The sequence below is a fragment of the Ursus arctos genome, unplaced genomic scaffold (genome assembly GCF_023065955.2).
Source record: "Ursus arctos isolate Adak ecotype North America unplaced genomic scaffold, UrsArc2.0 scaffold_3, whole genome shotgun sequence".
Lineage (NCBI taxonomy): Eukaryota > Metazoa > Chordata > Mammalia > Carnivora > Ursidae > Ursus > Ursus arctos.
The window spans coordinates 46,856,292-46,876,372 of NW_026622985.1; the positions used below are offsets into that span (position 1 = coordinate 46,856,292).

The window sequence follows — 20,081 nt, forward strand, 5'->3', positions numbered from 1 at the left end:
AAGAGAAATGAAATATATTTTAAAATACCTAAATTGAGAAAGACACACATTCATAAATAACAAGATTCAGTGTTTTAAATATGTCAGTTCTCCCAAAATTGACATACAGAGTCCATGAAATTTCTTCCAAATTCTAAACTGGATTTTCCTTGGAATTTAAAAGGCTGATTTGACAATTTAAGTAGAGGGGTTAGAGTCAAGAAGATACAAATGAAGTGTAGAGACTTGCCCTAACAGATATCGTGGCTTCTTTGGTGCAGAAATAGACAAACAGACCAGTAGAAGTGAAGAGCAGGCCCTGAATTAAACAAGCTTATAAGCAAACTTGATAGAGGGCAAATACAGCATTGAGATGTGTGAGCAAAAGATGAACTACTCAATAGGTAGTGCCCTGAAAATTGGTATCCATGGTTTTTGAAAATGGAAATGGATTCCTACTCACTATATTGCTCAAAAATCAGTTCTAAGTGGATTTAAAAATTGTTGAAGTCCAAACTTAAAAATGTTTACCTAGCAACACAGAAACATACTTTCCTGATTGTGGAGTAGGAAAGGATTTCTTTAATAACAACAAAAGCACTGAGTGTTATATGCAACTAATGAATCATGTAACCTACATCAAAAACTAATGATGTACTATATGTTGGTTAATTGAAGATAAGAAAAACAATAAAATAAAACAGTTACTCAGAAACAAAAACAAACAAAAAAAACCACACCAAAAAAAAAAAAAAAAACACCCCCCCAAAAACAAAATGAAACAAACAAAAAAAAAACCACAACAACAAAAGCTAAAGAAAAGGATTGGTCAATTGGATTCCATTAACATCGAGAATGCTATGGTGTTTATCAAAAGACACCCTAAAAATCGAGGAGGAAAAATATGCCACAATTGGAAAGATACATTTGCAATCTGTACCACTGAAAACAATTAGCATCCAAAGTTTATAGATAATCCTTATTAAACAATTCTTAAGTAGAAAAATGGGAACATAAATACACAAACAGCCAATTCAAGTATGAAAAGTATACAACCTCATTACTAATCAGGAAAACAAAAAAACAGAGTAAGTAAAGCCAGTTCTGCCCATAAGCAGCTTGGACAATGCCACTCAGTCCCAAAAACAATTAAAAAGCTGAAAAGAATGGAAAATCAACAATTTTTCTTGGATCCATAAAAGAGGGGAGGACAGGGGAAACCGTTGCGCCCAAGATTGGAGGGGCAGAAAAATAAAGGGTGTAGCTGCTTACCTGAGTAGTGATTCACTAGTGGAAACGACCGTGGGCACCAGGGACAGGGTAATAAAGCCTGAGTTGTAACTGACGAGTTGTTAGACTCAGTGTGGACACCTCTGAGGTAAAAATCCTACAGGAACCCAGTGAAGGGGTCGGGAGACAAAAATACTGTAAGACTGACTTCTCAGAGCTCGACCAGGTTCCCACAATAAATATCAGAGAAAAATCGTGCTCTGGCAGGGGGAGGAGAAAAGGAACCATTTTAAAATAAACCAGTTCATCTGTGTTCTGCTTAACAAGGCCTACCTCAGGAGAAACTAGTTAACCAGAGCCTGACCTGCTGGGATATTATCAGAAGCCAGAGGACCTCGGTGGGGGGAAGGGAAATTCCAACTCCAGTCTGCTGTAGTCATCTTGTCCCATCTAAGTGAGGGAGAAAAACACCAGACACGTTGCGAAGTTCACAGTCCAGAGACGTAAGACACTAAAACACTGGGACTTAATCACTCAACAGTAAGAAAATAAACAACCCTATTTAAAATGGGCCAAAGGTTTTAACAGACTTCTCACCAAAGAAGACATACAGATGTCAAATAAGCATATGAAAAGATGCCTCACGTCATATGCTATCAGGGACATGCAAAGTAAAACAGTGAGATACCAATACACATCTATGAGAACAGACAAAATCTGGAACAGTGTCTACACCAAGTGCTGGCAAGAATGGCTCATTCATGGCTCCCTGGAATGCAACATAGTGTAGCCACTGTAGCCACTTTGGAAGACATTGCAGCAGTTTCTTAAAAAATTAAACAACCTCCTACTGTACATTCCAAGCAACCACACTCCTTTGTATTTATCCAAATAAGGTGAAAACTTATTTCCACAAAAAAAACCTGCAGGCAGGTGTTCACAGCAGCTTTATTCATAATTGCCCAAACCTGAAAGCAACCAAAATGTCCTTCAGTGGGTGAATGGATAAAGTGAGGTACATCCAGACAATGGAATATTAGCACTAAAAAGAAATGATCTATCGAGCCACGAAAAAAAAAATGGAGACTTAAATGCATATTACTAAAGGAAAAAGGCCAATCTGAAAAGGCTACATACTGTTTGGTCCCAACTATATGACATTCTAGAAAAGGCAAAACTATGGAGACAGTGAAAAGATTGGCAGTTGCCAGGAGCTAGGAAAAAGAAGGGGCAAATAGGCAGAGAAGACTGGGTTTTCAGGACAATGAAAACACTCTGAATGACACCGTAATGACAGATACATGTCATTATGCATTTGCCCGGACCACAGAATGTACAACACCAAGAGTGAACCAAAATGTAAACTATAGACTTTGGGTGACTATGATGTGTCAATGTATGTTCATCAGTTATAACAAATGTATCACTCTGGTGGGGGTTATTAATAATGGGGGAGGGTATGCAAGTGTGGAGATAGGGAGTGTACGGGAAATCTCTGCACCTTCCTCTTGGTTTCACTGCAAACCTAAAACTGCTCTGAAAAAGTAAAGTCCTGGGAGGTTGGGTGGCTCAACCGGTTAAATGTCTGCCTTTAGGTCAGGTCATGATCCCAGGGTCCTGGGCTCCCTGCTCAGCAGGCAATCTGCTTCTTCCTCTCTCTCCGCCCCTCCCCCCTGCTCATGCTCTCACTCTCTCTCTCTCTCTCTCTCTCTCAAACAAAATCTTTTTTAAAAAGTAAAGTCTTAATAAAAATTTTTTTAAAACAATGAACTGTAATTTTATATCTAACAGATTTGCAATTTTTTTCCTGTTATACCATGTGACGTTAAGGACGTGAAACAGTGGGACCATTTAAACACTGATGGTGGTAATACTAACTGGAACAATAAATCTGAAAAATAATTTGACATTATGTAGTAAATACAGAGAAGCTTCTGCTGTTGGAACTATGAATTCCACTTTGATCTTGGCCTAGAAAAACTCAGACATGGCATAGGAAGACATGTTCAAGAATGTTTGCAGCAGAATTTTTTGTATAGAATAAACCACAGTAAATACTGAACATCAAATTTTTCTAAACTATAAAAACTATAATTTCATGTGGTTCAATCTAATAATAGCAACAACAGATATTTATAGTAAATTCCCATGATAGAACACATTATGAACCACGGCTGCTCTGTTTATCATAATAGATAAATTGCACAAAACTAATGTGGAATAAAAACAAAGCAAGTCATAGAAAAATATTAACAGTATTATAGATTTTATATAAAATCAAAACATATAAAATGAAACCATATATTATTGAGGTATCTATAAATTATAAACAAATGAAAAGCAGCAAAAAATCATGATTCCTTTACAGGGGGCTGGGGTTGGATTAAGAATGGTAATACAAGCTTATTTTAAAGGCATCGGTAATATTGTACTTCCTAAGCTGAATTGTAGATACATTTTAATTATCATTTACATCTTATTTACATCTTACCTTTACATATCATTTATATGTATAATATAAAATATCTTATAAAAAACTGATAAAGCATAGGTGAGGAAGTGGAAGCTAAGAGCACATGCCGCTTTTTTTGTGGATATTTAGGTGTGAAAGGAGAAGGGGGAACCACAATCAGAATGGGGTTTGGTTTTTCAGTTGAGAGAAACTTGACTATGTTAATATACTGAAAATGAGAGCCTGGTAGGGAGAGAAAAGGTGATTGATGAAGGTGACTGAGGATATAGGTGGAAATGAGAACTAGCTGAAGGCAGAGAGAATAACTTTCTCCAGCGGTGGGTGTCTCTCTTCCCACTCAAATGGAAGGGAATGGTTTACGGTACATAAAGATGGTGGCTGAAGGAGGTCAAGAAGTCAAAACAGTGCTGGTCTGAAGGTCACTGTTTCCTTATGAATTTGAAAGTCAGCCATCCTTTGAGACTAATAAATAAAATAGCAAGTTAAGGCATCGAGGAGCCTGGCCGGTAGAGGTTGAGAGTGATTTCTGTGAGGCTGAGAAAGAGAAAGTTAAGCTGTGTGTTTTCCTTGGCAGGTGCTGCAAGAGACACACTTGGGCTCAAGGGAATGAATTAATAAGCCTTTGCGGTTTAGGCAGACACAAGTCAAGAGAAGACAAGAAAGGCTCGGAAGGATAGAAAGAAAGAAAACGGAGAGGCAAAAAAAAAAATTGTTAGTACAAGTTGTCTGCATTGACCTTGAAATTGGCTGGGAAAATGGAAGCAAGAAATCAAATGATCAGAGTGCTAAGGTCCCTGATAAATGTGGAGGGGTGACAAGGGTCTTGATGAACAGCATCGAGGAGGATGCTGGAAGGTGGTAACCGGATGTCAGGCGTCCCAAAGTGAAGGTAGAATTTTTATCTGAGGAATGAGAATAAATGGTCTGAATCTGAGGAATGAGAATGAATGAGCTGTGTGGCACAGCTAGGAAGCTCTAATAGTCACTTGTGTATGGGGTGCACACACTGTGGGAGACTAAACTGACTTCCCTTGAGGATAAAGAGAATCCCTGGTCCCAGCTCTACAATGTGGTAGTGAAAGCCCCCTGCCTTCACTCTTATTTTCAATTTAAGAAGTGTTTTCCTAGCTACCTTTCCAATGTTGATTTAAATCTGCACTTTGCACTTACCTCACTTCTAGCACCTAATCATGACTCATTGTAATACTTGTCTGTCATAGCCACTAGACTGCACTCTGCTTAAAGGAAAAGCATGTAATATTTACCTTTACGTCCACAATATTTAAGAGGGCCCCATATATAAAAGGTGCTCAATAAATGTTTACCAAATAAATAAATGGAAGGAATAGAGTAATATTAACAAATGGAAAAGACTGTGAAAGTGAGGGAATGACACCTGTATGTTCGTATTGGTGGATGAGTTTGTGTGTGTGTGTGTTTCTTGCAAGAGTTGTTAAAATAAAGATGCCCCAGAGAGCAGTTACGAAGTCTAATCACCTGAGAGGGTTGGGAGTGAGAAACATGTTAGTCTGAAACTCAGGAACAGTCAGGAGAAAAATAATAAAGCATGATAGAAGTAATAAAACCATCACAATAACTTTGCCGAGTACCAACGAAGGAGGAAATGCTAAGAGTCCCCACTGGTATATTCTGAAATTAATAGCGATCCAAATACCTCCTATGAAGTTTTTCATTAAAAACACACTTCCATAATCTAAGTACTGTAGACTCTGAACTCAACAAAGGAAGCCTTGTTTTACAGTGTTGGAAATTAGAGTTCTATGAAATCAAGTTTATCTCTAGAAGGAGGTTTTAGGAAACCTGAAAGAACTGGTAATAGCAAAGTAAACAAGCAGCAGATGTTGCCTCAAGGAGGTCCTGGATAAATTTGTATTTTGATATGAAGCTAATGAAACAGGCGGTGTCATTGGTATGATTTGTGCAAAATTTATACATTCTCTTTCTAATCTTCAGGGTGGAACTTCCTTTTAATTTCATGAATAGCTGAACAATTTTAATAATATTAAGTGTGCTTTTAGATTTAATAGGCACAAAAAATACCAGAAGAGATTTTAGAAGTACAAATCTTCCTCTTTGTTCAAAGGAAGCATTTCTCATGAAACAATCTGCTCTACTCCTTATAATTACATCTGCCCAGAAGATATGCCTAGAGAGATAATAAATAATAATCTAATAGTATATGTGATATGTAAGTTTGTAAACTGTAAGGAAGTCCATGATGTCATGACAACATTGGTATGCTAGATGTCCTATAAAGATTTAAAGGTAAATGAACAATAAATAGAAAACACTCCATAATACTGAGGAGATTTATGGAATTTTAGAAATAAACAAAATCTTATAGAACTTTTATTTCAATATCCTAACTTTTTATATGAAAAAACAAAGGGAGATTAATGTTTGATGGCAGAATTCAGACAAAGGTCACATCTTCTGTACTTCAGGACTATGCTTTTCTCCCCTTCTCTTTTGCCTTATACGATAGTCCCCCTAATCTTTGGTTTCACTTTTGAGGTTTCAGTTACCCACAGTCAACTGTGGTCTGGAAGCAGATGAGTTCTGATGACACACCCTTGCTTAATGCTAAGGCACAATGCCTGCATCATTTACCTCAATGTACCTCATCATATAGGCATTTTATCATCCCACAGCATCACAAGGAGAAGGGTTAGTGCAGGATAATCAGGAACTTTGAGATACAGAGACCACATTCACATAACTTTTTTTACAGTATATTGTTATTTTATTTTATCATTAGTTATAGTTGTTACTCTCTCACCATGCCTAATTTATAAATTCAACTTTGCCATAGATATGTACGGATAAGAAAAAAACATAGTATCTATAGGGTTCAGTTCTATCTATAGTTCAGGCATCCCAGAAATCCTATCAGCCGAGACTTAAAACGAAGCAGAGAATTGATATTCATAAAGGTTCTCCGATAAAATATTTAATTGATCTGCCCCTTTTCCAAAAACAAACACATAATTTTCATAATAAAGAAATTCAAATATGCAGCGATATTCCACTACTATAAATTATTTAAAGCACCGAATGCTAAACCATTGGGCCCAAGGTTATAAAGAACCATAATCGACTACTTGGAGAGCCTCTTTGGGTTGGGAAGGCTGGATGTTTAAAAGAAGCATGGCTAAAGCACATCTATTGTTCTGACTTCCCCTAATCGTCACATAAACCCGGAAATTTCTTTCTCCCTTCCTCCCCAGATTAAAGATCTGCTAGGGTTAAAAGCAGAATTTAGAATGTCAGACCCACAAAAATGTAATGGTTTGGGAGTATTTAATCTTGGTAAACTGTTAAAAAGATCTGAGTAGGTATTTGGTTTCATTTGGGACTAACAGCGGACTCCAAGCCAGAAGAACTCATCAAGGAGTTTAATAGCCACTCCAAATAAATTTTGGCTTAAAGAAAAAAAAAATGTGAAAACCAGACTTATAAAAATTTATCAGATGATAAAGCACTATATATATATATACACACACACAATTTGACCCTCAAATATTATGTTTTATCTATATATTCCGATCTTTGAAAGAAGATAAAATTTTGTCACTTCTCAGATGGTAGCTACACTTGTGGTGAACATAGCATAATGTATATAGACTTGTCGAAGCACTATGTTGTACACATGAAACTAAGGTAAACATTGTGTGTCAACTGTACTTCAATAAAAAATAAAATGAATAAGAATACCAGATAATATACCACAGAAGAGCACACAAAGATTTCTTTTTTACAATATCATTGACAATAGGAGAAATTGGAAACAAGGATATAGAAATGATTAAATAAATTATGACTTGGCTAAATATAAACAAATAAATTTTAGTCAATTCTTTCAGCAAAAAGAAACTTCCAATCTAATGTTTGCTCCTCAATCTCCTTCCTGGTGCAGGAATAATAATTAACCTGTTCTAAGCAAAGTTATATTGCCTTCCTCTCTACCTCCTACTTAACACAATCTGTTAAGAATTTGGCTTTAAGAAAATTATCTCCAGGCTCTTATCCAATAAGAGTCACTAAGTCATTTATTATGTACTCAGTGCCTTAATTGTAGGGCAAAGTGTATTTTATAGCTTGAGAAGTATATAAAATATAGGCAGAAATCTTGATGTCCGAACTATTTTCTATAGAGTTTTACATAAATTGGTCCATCAACATCCTGTAGATAAAGTAATGGGCAAAACTTCAGAGCAAATTTCACTGAAATGTTGAGCTCCCCGAGATGATAGCTTACTCATTGCTTTATCCCAACTGTAAAGAGCCAGACACACAGATAGTTGTGCTTAATAAAGAGTGAATGTGGAAGGGATGGAGGCTTCCTGACTGTGAATCTGTGATAGCATCTTCAGACAACTGTTCCTAGTAAGGATGGGCTCACAAACATCATCTGGTGTTTCTCTCTTTTACCTTTCTTACAGTTGTGGGCCGCATAATGAAGAAGGTTGGCAGATGCTAAATTTGCTACTCTGTAACTGGATTATTGACCCTAAAATGATCTTTTTTTCCTGCAAGGAAAATTAGAGGGCTCTTTTTCTTCTTTCTTGTTTTTAAGAATACAAGTTCTGCGTTTACTGTCTACTTTTCAGCAGAGTATACTTTGCAGTTCCTATCACCTTTGGCCACTCTATCAGTGCTACTGCTATTTACTTCACCCAGGAGGAGGTATATGCCTACCTCGATTTTTCCTGAAGGATGTCAATTATTACTCCAAAAGCCAGACACTTGGACTGACTGACCCAACGTGTTTTTCAAATCCATTTCTCCCCTGCCTGTCACTGCCACAGGACAGTAAGAGTTAAAACTCAATTTCCCAGCCTCTCTTTCAGCTCTGAGTGGTCACGTGACACCGTTCTGGCCAATGAGATGCAAAACTCATTGCTGCTAGTGTTCTCTGTGCCCTTGCCTCCTTCTTCCTGCCTGGAGCATGGATGGTAGAGTAGCCATCCTGCAAGCTTGAAGATTAAAATCTTATGCTAAGGTTGGCAAAGCAGAAAGCTGTAACAAGCCCAGAACACTGACCACATTGTGGAACCATGGCACCAGCCTTGGAGGACCTCTCTGAACTTCTTTTTATGTAAGGAAAATTGATCTCTTTCACTGTAATTTTGGATTTATACTGCTAAACACAATCTTAACTGATACACGGAATAATGTACTTTTGGTGTGGAGGTTAGGATGATTTTCAAAAAAATAAATATTTACAAATGATTTTTTTCCCTCTGATAGGTAAGCAAACAGAGAAAATGCCTCATTAAGATAATTTTGTAAGAAAAGGCAGTTTCTTTTGTTCTGTTGAATATAGGTACCAGAAAATTGATAGCTGTTCTCATTCATCTCAAACAGTACCTGAGGGGCTTCTAAACTCACAGCTTTATAAACCAACTCTGGGATTTATTGTGAATAACTTTACTGAATTATCTGCTTCTGCACTTAATCTGTTGTGATATGTTATTTTTGTTGAAATTTTTAAAGAAAATCCCACTTTATATTCAAATATGGCTGAAAAGGGGAGTATTTTAATAATAGCTTCTTAAAAGTTAATTGCAGTATGGAATATGAAACTGTCAGTAAACTCTTTCTACTTTATTAGATCAAAGGCCATTGGTCTCTCTTGCACTTTGAATGGATCTTTTGCCCATGCATACCTTTGTAACATCATGTAATGGTCATTTAGAAAATACTGGCTAGGTGAGTTATGTTGCTTTTCTAAATGTTGACCCATTTCATCATGTAGCATAGAAAAATCACAGTCAATAATATGATATTGATTATATAAGAAAAGTCTTTAAGTATTGGGAAGCTGTTAAGCTTACAGTGATGGATACCAGTTTCCCAAAATTCTTCCATTGGAAAGCTCAGATTTTATCACTGACTAAAATACTACCAGTTGTTTTCCTTGAAGTAACAGGCTCACTTTGATCATTTTCAAGGGAATGTCTGTCCAATATACAGCTCTGAATAACCATAGCCCTTTGTCAGTCATTCTTCAAAGTAAAAATGGTGTTGCATGACAAAAGTAACAGTGCAGCTTAGAATTCAATCAATAGCACAAGTGCTTGTCCTTAAGGCACTCATCATACTTGGTATGCTTTAGGTTTATTTCCTATTGTGTCATAGAGAACATTAAAAACACATGCACTCAAGGACTGGTATTTAGTAAAGTCATTTTTACTGCTTCCTCAAGGACATTCTAAAGTAAATATTTTTGTCTTTTTTTTTTTTTTCTTTTTTACAGTGAGTATGTGGTAGCAAAGAAAAACAGAGACAACTGGTACAGTTTGGGGTCACCTCCTCGATTCCTACTAAGGCACCAAGAGTTTTGCCCACTACTGTTTTTATACCATCAGTGCAAATGTCAACACAACATAAAAAGCAAATAATGTCTTAGTATTACGAAAATACTTTTGAAGCCAGGAACGGCCACAGATGTGCATCACATTTTGAGTACCACTACTATACAGACTATTAAATGGACCAATAATTAAACCAAAAATACAAAATAGATCAACAAAAGCTATTGCCCCAGAAACCCAAGTTATTCACAAAACAACAAAAAGGGTCAGTGATTCATAAAGAATGAATTCTTTTGCTGAAATAATTGTCCCTGTATTCTAGAAACAAGCTATTATATTAAAATTTTTATTTTTCTTCTAATATAAGTAATATAGGATACTATTTAGAAAAGCATGAAGAAAAAATTAGCTGTCTGCTAGCACACCCACAGATTAACCGTTGTTGACATTTGGCATATTTTCTCAATACTATATTATAAGATTTTAACTTATTATTTAAAATTCTCTCAAAACATAACTGCTGTTGGCGGTAAAATGTCCTGTTTTGAAGTGATACAATAATTTTCTGATAATTTCCGTAGGGTTAGATAGCTTATTGCCAATTTTCTTCTATTATAGGCTTTGCTGACAACGTGGAAATATATATATATGCACATTTGGCCATTATTAGGTTTCGTCAGACATTTTAATTTAGTCATGTTCTGATATTTCATTGTGGCTTTAATTTGCATTTTCTTCATAAAGAATGACACAGCAAATTTTTCATGTGCCTACTTACCACTCATATATCCTCTTTTGTATAAATATTAACATTTTTTGTTATTCTTTTTCTCTTGTATTTTTATGATACATGTTTTCTGGAAAGTTTGATTCTGTTGCATATGCCATTTTGTATCACAGTTCTTTTTCTTTAGAAAATGTGTTGTGACTTATTATAGAATAAATATTGCTCATGGGAAATAGAGAAAAGAATGAAGAAAACATAAAGTGCCTCATGATCCAACCACTAAGAGATAACCACTGCCAGCTCCTTAGTTTATTTTTCCAGTCTTTGCCTTATGCAATTTTCCATTATTGAATCAATAATACATATTAATTTTAGCATCCTGTTCCTTTGTTCATTTCAATACCTTATCATGAACTTTTTTGTGCATTGTTAAGTATTCTTTCCACATCACTCTCTCTTCCTACACCATGCACAGGAAATTAAAGTTTACCTAGGGCAAATACATGCAAAGTAATAAATAATAGAGAACTCCATTTTATAAGGTAGGTATTGGGGAATAGGACGAAGTTGACATAAGTGCTAGGGAAAGTCGCTGAGAGCTAGAGCTGTCAGGAAAAAACAGGGAAGATGAGAGATGAGTTAGGCCTTGAGGGGATGGCAGGTGTGTGAACCAGGGAGCAAGGAGCAAAGATACAGAGGCAGGAGGGAACAGGGCTGTGTTGTGTTAGGGTCAAGTGGGTTTCGCCAAGGACTCAGTGAGGAGAGCAGCAGAATAGATCTACTTTAAAAGATATGAGAGTGGCCAAATTTCAGAGGTCCTTTCAAGATTTGTTCCCTGTAGAACTGAAATGTGTTTGGAACTATATCAAATTTAATGATTGGTGGGAGAAAGGACAACAAGACACTTGTTTTTGATAACATGAAAAACAAAACACCACATGCACACTCCATTTCCAGAAAAGACAATGAGAACATGGCTGTTGCTAGAAATTGTATAAGCCTCCTGTGGTGAATGGCACTTACATTTTGTAATTTTATGCTAATGACAAATCCATGGGATGGGTGTTATTATTATTACTTGCACAACTATGATCACAGCAGTTTGTAAAATGAATAAACTTAGTCCACATAGATTGAGCTTCAATCTATGGGTCTCTGGGAGCCTGGGTGGCTCAGTTGGTTAAGCACCCACCTTCAGGTCAGGTCATGATCCCAGGTCCTGGGATCAAGTCCCAGGTAGGGGTCCTGCTCAGCCAGCAGCCTGCTTCTCCTGCTCCCTCTACTCTTCCCCTCCACCACTCATGGTCTCTCTCTCTTGTGAATGCACAAACGCTCTCAAATAAATAAAATCTTTAAAAAAATAAATAAGGGATGGGTCTTAACCCTGGCTACATATGAAAATCAAATATGGAGCTTTTAAAACTTTCAGTGCCTTCTTCTATACCTTCTGCTCTGAATTTCTGATTTAATTAATCTATAATGGGACTTAATCGCCGGTGGTAAAGTATCTCCCCCATCCCCCAACTCCGTAATCCTCATGCATTTGAGAACCACACTGCTTCACCACCAGTGTTCTTGGGATGATGGATGATTATGGAAAGCATCAAGACACTTTCTCCAGGACATGCTTAGATATGAATTCTTAATTTGATTACTTTCTTGAACACATGTTGAATTTCTCCATGAAATTTATTTTCAAGAAATGTATACATGGATACATTTTCTGCATCTTTCATATGTGAGAATATCTTTTTTATTTTACACAAGAAGGATAATTAAGGTAAATGTGGTCTTCAGTGGACCAATATTTACTAAAATTTTATAGATACTTCTTCATTCTGTCTTCTGGCATTTAGAGTTGCAGAAGGCAAATCTGATGCAAGCATTTTTTTCTCTTTAATTAATTTAGATTGCTTGTTTGTTCTCGAAATTTGATCCTTTCTAGCTGTCATCTCATTTTTTTCATCTCTTCATTCTTCGATTTTTTCTGATAAGTTCTGAGAAAGCATCTCATATTTAAACTCTGATTCAACATTATACATTTTTTATTCCTTCACTGACTCCAATGAAAATTCAAATACTCCTATGATATTTAATTCTAAGATCCTAAAGTTTCCTTATCTGACATACATAGCTTCTCATTGCTGCCTTTTGATTTCTGGCCCTTGTTTCCTGTACTTCATATTTTTTTGCTACTACTGATTATGTCAAGCAGTATAAAAAATACTTTTCTTAAGTTCTTGGGATAGTAGCTACTTTCCCATGTACTGAAATCTATGTTCCCTTCTTTTATTTTCCTTTCTTTACTCTTAATGAAACAAACTGTGGTTAGACTCAATGTCAACTGATAGGCATATGGATTTCCCAGCATGACATTCAGTGTCTGTGGGAAGCTAGCTATAAACTAGCTAGAAGGCAGGTCAATATATGTTCCTTCTAGCCCAATCCTTCAGTTTCTAAGAAGCAGTCTTTGTCATAGTGGTTCTGTCTGTCTTGGGCTGATCTGGCATACTATCCTTCCTGGGTGCTAATATCCCAAACAGATTTAATGAATGTAAGTTTATAGCATCCAGTTAGAATTGTTACAAGGGTTTCTTGAGTCTTTACCTCAACCTACATCACTTTTATCTCTGGGATCAATACACAATGTGATAATGCTATTTACTCCTCCCTCCCTTTCTTCAGTTGCCAGATGAAGTACAAGATGCCCAGTTAAGTTCAATTTCAGATAAACAACAAATAATTTTTAAGCATAAGTCTGTCCCACAAGTATTTGGTATGTACTTAGACTAAAAAAATTATTTGTAGTCCCCACTTCCTATTTGGGACACTGTTATATTAGAATATTGTTTGTAGTTTATGCAAACTTCAAATTTAACTGGTCACCCTCTGAGGTATTTGCTAAATTTGGCAAACCTTGCTTCTCTCAACTTGTTTTCTGGGACCATCAGTCTCTAATTTGTATAAGAAGAGCTGTATTCATGGTAGTGAGTATTCGTGAGTCACGGAAGGCTCTCTGACTACTTCTATCAGGCAGTACACCCATGCAGGAGAGGGACAGCTGTTCAGTTTTTTCACTGGTATAGCCCTGGTGTTTTTGAGCCAAAGGACAAGTGGTGTGGAGATTTCTCTGCTTTTTTCAGGCTGGGCAGCTTGCTGTGTTGCAAAGTCCTGGCAGCAGTGGTTTTCAACTGCATTTTTCAATCCAATTCTATCCATCTTGCAATTGGATATAAGAGCTCCCAGATTCTAAAAATTCAAGTTTTTGGTGGCTTTCGTTAGTTTTTATCTTTTTGTGTGACAAATCAGGAGAGGCTGACTCCGGGGATATTAGCCAGACATTACTGGAAATCAGACTCCTGGCACTATTTACTCTGCGTGTGTGTGTGTGTGTGTGTGTGTGTGTGTGCTTGCATGCTTGGACTACAACTTCAGAAGCATTCTTAGAAGACCAAAACGAAGGAGACAATTATTTTTGGCTTAATGAACCCTGACAAAATGGAATCAACTGTGATATCTAAATCTGTCTTCACAACAGCAAGGCAGCCTTTTCTGGAATAGGCTATAGTGTTGCTGGATACAAGATTATGTTGCCTAAAGTGCGCATTCCAGGTGGTGCTGCGGTTCACTTTTTGAGCTTTTACCCTGTAACTGAGTGTCCACAGATATGTATTGTAGTCATTCAGGGCTGTTTGGCCCAGGACTGTTCTTGTCCTAATATGGAATAGCCTGTCAAAGGTCTGCTCATCTTTTGCCTGTCTTATAGCTACCCAACACAACACAGGCAGTTTTTACAAGAATTTCTTCTTCCAGCTACTCTTGGGAAATAGTCAGTCATGCCATCCCTGACATAACTTAAAATCATACCTAGATGAAAATCATACCATCTGCCACTGGCTGTTTGGCAATCCTCAGGGCCCATGAAAACAGGCAAAGTATAAGAAAACTTCTTCAGAACTGCTCTTGACACTCTTAGTTCAACCAGTTCTCAGCTACCAGGTCTTCTTAAATAAGTCATGCATTTAGCTCAGTTCAAAGTCTGACAGAGGTCACAGATCTTGCTTTGTGTAAATGTGTAATGCCTCCCGCTGAGTTTCCCAAGCACAGGCCAATGGACCTGCTTTGCCCATTTGATTTCCTCCAGCTGGCTTCCCATTTGTCTTGATTTACTCTCAAGGTTTTTGAGGAGGCCTACTCATTTATTTCATGAAGATTATCTTTTTATGGCTGCGTTATTAGGTCAGCAGAACACAAATTTGGTAATAATTATATTTATTTGTAGAACAAGATGATGGATTTCTTTTGTAAGGAATACCATACTGCTTAAGAGGCAAAGACTGATGAGAACTCACGCGGAAAGAATCCTTTCTTCTGCGGCCCTTTGTCAGAGGTGTTGAGATGAGCTGGGGTGACGCCACATAACCTGCAACCCTGCAAGCCCTTTTTGGAACTTCTCACAATGAGGACAGGCTGTTCGGAGAAAACAGACCTCTTGAGGAGAACTGTTAAACAGAAGGGTGCTCATTTGAGATCCAGAAATGGAGAGATTAAAGAGAGTTTCGACTTGGATCTGGTCCTGGGCCCAGTTGGTTCTTTTCTGTCCCCATTCTAGAGGGACTCATTGTTGTCAGTGGAAATACGCTCTGCTGAGTAAGAAGGGAGAGTGGAAAATCCTGACATGAGTGACTTACCTCCATGAATTTCACCTCCTTGATCGGTAAAATGAAGCCAGTAATTCTGCATTTGCTGAGGTAAGGGCGAAGCTGCTGAAAGAAAGAGATCACAAAATATAATGCTTTTAAAAAGACAATGGCTTAAATTAGAGGTTTGTTTCTCTGCTTCTCATGTAAATGTTTTAAGGTGGGCCTTGGAAGCTGGGTGGGCAGTGTTGTTCCGCTAAGCCATTGAGGAGCATATATACCTTCCATCGTGGTGCTGGATCATTCCTAAGACATGGTCCATGTTCACAAGGACAAAGCTGGGTCTCAGTAAATCCAGGCAGCCTAATGGAGGGGGAAAGAGGAAGTCCAGGATGAACAATTTTCTTTAAGAAAGTCTGATATGCAGAGGTTTGGCTCTTCCCCTCACAGTCCATTGGTCATGTGACTAAGTTCTCAGCAACTGGATGTGAGGGTAAAAGCATGGAATGCTCCAAAATGTAATCTCAAACAGGGAGGCTATGTGCCCAGAAAAAAGGGAGGGATGGGATTTTGAGGGCAAATAGCTACTAACCAGAAATACCAATCTCAAGAGCTAGATGTAAAGGTTAAATATTTAAGATAATATTTTTTGGAGTGCGAAGCACATGCTAATACAGAGTATTACCAAGAGCCTACTGCTCAACTAATAAACACTTTGGTAATTATTAGTAATAAAAAGAAAAAAAAAAGCAGGGGGGATTAGAAATGATGTACAGCTCTAAATACAGCCATGAGGGAAATGGAAAGAACTGAGCCAGATCTGAGAACACCTGAAATTTAAATAACTCTCATTCCTGGATGGTTTAATTAACTGAGTGTCAAAATGGAGGTGGGGTATGGAATAATTCTGCTTAGGGACCTCTAAAACTATGACAAGATGAGGAGTGATTCCTTTTTGGGTATAGGGACCACGGCTCATACTTTCTGTTTCTAAGACAGTTCTTTGGAAATTACAGGTCGTAGATAATTGCTAGTCTATTAGTTACATTCAACCATAGTCAGCATTGAAAGTCCTAAGGTAATAAGCTTAAAAGCAGATTAGATTCTGACTGGGGCCTGTCAGTTGAACTGTTCATGTATGAATTTCTGAGTAAGGCATTCTCCAGATTATTGTGATTTCTCTTTCTGTAACTTTGAAACAATCCAAGGGTTTGGATGGTATATGCTTGATAATACATGTGAAATGTTTGAATCGTACAAAATCCATTTAAAAACTTGTGAAGTATCACTGTGCCTTAAGATAGAAAAAATGAACATTTGGGGAGTTGTTTAACAAAAACAAAGTTTTGTGGGAAATAAAATCCACAACAGACTTCTATTTGTGTAACTGTGCTTAGTTAAAAACTCAATACCATTTGTTATAATTTACGAAATTTCAATTCGTACTTTAACAAAATATGTATACATATTTATATGACTGTTAGGATACATGATGAAAATTAAACACAGGTTATTTCTGGTGGGTATAGATATGGAGGGTTGTTATGCTCTTTATCTTTCTCCAGTATTTTCTATCCTTAAGAAGGAGATAATTAATGGGGGGAACTGGAGGGTGGAAAGAATAAGACTTGAGACAATCATACCTTTTAATAGATCTTCTGACTACAAATGTTCCAAAACGCTTTTCACATTGTCTCTAATCAAAACAATCCAGTATCCCCATTAGGTGACTAGGGGAAGTGGGTACAATGTTGGTTGTTTTTTCAAGTATAAAACTAAAGCATAGAGTTATTATGTATGGTCCCCAAGACAGTGGTGGGAACAGGACTGGAACCTGTAACAAGTCCATTCAAGGCCCCAAAACTCATGAAATGTATTGTTCACAGAAACATTATGAGTGCAAAAGACTGACATTTCCTCTGCCATTGTTTCTTTCCTTAATGCTCCCTGGTGCCCCATACTCTTCCAGGAAACAGCTCCCCACTCCTTCCGCTTGGTGAACATCAAAAGGCTTAGAAGCCATTTATGTATCCATATGTGTTCATTGCGGAGACTGAAACCAAATTGAGTTTCAAGTTTCAAGCAGGAATTCCAGCAAGTGTGGCAAGGCTACTCTGGGATATGAAGGGAAGGCTCATTTTCCATTTCCAGCAAAATCGAATGTAATCAATGTCCAATAAGAGATTTGTCTTTTAAATTTGACTCCATATTTCCAGAATAGGGTTCATTGTCTTTATGGTTTCTTCAAACACCCTCATACTACAGACTGAAATCTCTGCCAATGAATTTTGAATACAATAACTTAGTCGGGGTTGAGTGGGGGCGAGTATAAATTTGTAGTTGTAAATGGAAAGTACTTATTTAGGAAGTCTTACTACAGAATAGTGTTGCTTTTCTGGCTTAGAGTTCTGGTCTCACTCCTTACATTTGCTCTCACCCAAATATTATTTTCTATTTTTCATAAATTGGTAACAAAAGTAATTTTGTTAATACAAAATTGTAAAAGTGGTCATATTGATTCACAAGAAGAGGATGTGTTATAGTCTTGTCCTATATACATAACTATGATTTAATTTACCCATTATGGAGAGAAGGGGGAATGGAGTACAGGAGATACTACCAAACCTACAGCTTATCCTGGAAGTTTTTCTTTTATTTGTCTTTAAAACCTCAGGTGAAACATGTTTAATTTCCTATTTCTATTATTTGTCTACAGCTCAGCAATGTGAAAAGATAGGGGGACAATGTATGACTGAAATGTCCTCTAGTAAGGTAAATGTATATTCCTAATCATCTGTTGTGTGGGGCCCATTTGAACCAATATTTCTGGGGATTCTTTGGTCACAAAAACTTTTAATGATGAAATCAAATCTGGTTTAAGAAATCTCAATACTTTCAGTCAAAATAAATTTGGTAAACTTATACATTGTTTTTTGAAGTGTACTTCATAAAACATCTGTTCTGAGGCATTGTTAATTGGTATTATACAAAAACTAGCCAATCTCAATTTTTCAGAAGTACACACCCACACACACAAACACCTATGAACATACTCCAGCAAATGAAACATAAATCCAAGAAAAGAGCTATGGAAATAAGAAATAAGGTTGAGCAAGAAACCAGGAAAACTAACACCTGCCTAAATAACTGTTGAAAGTAAGGCTGTGCAGCTAAATGTCGGAGTTAAAGGATTCTTTAAAAAGAGGGATACAAGGGCAGCACTTGGCTGGCTCAGCTGGAAGAGCATGCAACTCTTGATGTTGGGGTCATGAGTTCAAGCCCCACATTGGGTGTAGAGATTACTTAAATAAATAAAACTTATTAAAAAATTAGGGGTACATGGGAACTTATTTCAGAAAAGGGTATAATTAGCCTCTGTCTACCTTCCTGGTATCTTTAGATTTAAATATGAAAATAATATCATGGTGCATCTTAGAAAGAAAAATGAGACCAGGAATCTGGGAACCAGGCCCAAAATAGGAAGTGAGAGGTTGTTGCTAGGTCAACAAGGAGTAATCTATGAATTATGAGTAGGCAAAAATCATGCAGATTAAATTTGGACAGTCTGAAGTCAATGTATGTATTATTTATAACATAAAAAATTCGTTGTTTGTTTTCTAGAAAGGGGTTCTTACTTTGTAGGGTGGAAAGAATATTTTCCATTCTGGGGAAATGCAGACAGATTGTAGAGCACTGCTGTGAGTTTTCTAGACCATGTTTCTCTTAAAGGCAATAGTCCCAGGAAATGACAAGAACAGTATATGTCATGATCTTGGCAGCCTAAGAAAAAGTCTGGTTGAAGCTTAACACCCTACTCCATTCCCCAAAACACACAAACAGCTCTGTAGGAAATATACAGAATTATTGTCTTTGGATGATGACTTGGTTTCCTCTTTTTTATACTGTTCCATAGTCAGCAAATTTAGGCTCATGGTTATTTATTTTTTACTTGTGGAAAGGTGAAAATGATGCCTTAGTTTGTTATTTAATAAGGAATCATGAAATACTTACACATATTTTGAAAAATACAATTTTCTACCAGTGTATCAGGGAAAGAGACAAGAAAGTTGCACACCAGAAATGTTTGCATTGAAACATTTGAAATGTAGACTGAAGAAATTTAGCTAATTTTCTAGTTGTAGCTTTGATAAGACAGGCTTAGGCATAGTTAAAACATGTTAAGCTACCTTAAGAAATGTGATATTAAAAAAACTTTATTTGGTTTTCTATTTCATATTACCTAGGCTTTTGTGCTTGATGGCCTCTTTCTATAGCTACACTATTTATATAGAAGTTGTTCACTCAAGAACTTGTGTGATCAAAATCTATTATCTCTAAATATTTAAAGTTTTCCCTAAATTCAAATGTCTATCTTTTTCTCTCAAAATATGTGTAAGGGCATTGAGAGTGCCCTGAAATCCTTTGGTGTGCCATGAAAGAAAAAAAAAAAGAAAAACTTATTGCAAGATGATGCTAAAAATTCATAATGTTGAAAAGGCTCCTATGATCTATATATGCTTGAGAGAAGATAAGAAACCAGACGATCACCTTCTTCCTGGCAAACACCTTAACACACAGGCAGGTTTACAAGAGGCAGCCCACGGAATGGGAGAAGGTATTTGCAAATGACAGTACAGATAAAAGACTAGGATCCAAGATCTACAAAGAACTTCTCAAACTCAATACACGTGAGA

General features: G+C 36.8%; 1 long non-coding RNA gene across 1 annotated transcript in view; it reads left to right on the plus strand.

Moving 5' to 3' along the window:
• The first annotated feature begins 777 nt into the window (after positions 1-777).
• The window catches only part of LOC123001451 (uncharacterized), a 76,664-nt gene continuing 57,360 nt past the window's right edge, over positions 778-20,081 (plus strand). Inside the window, exons 1-2 of the long non-coding RNA XR_006410358.2 lie at positions 778-8,801; positions 15,030-15,498. This is a non-coding gene — a long non-coding RNA (uncharacterized LOC123001451). The remainder of the gene's footprint in view (positions 8,802-15,029; positions 15,499-20,081) is intronic.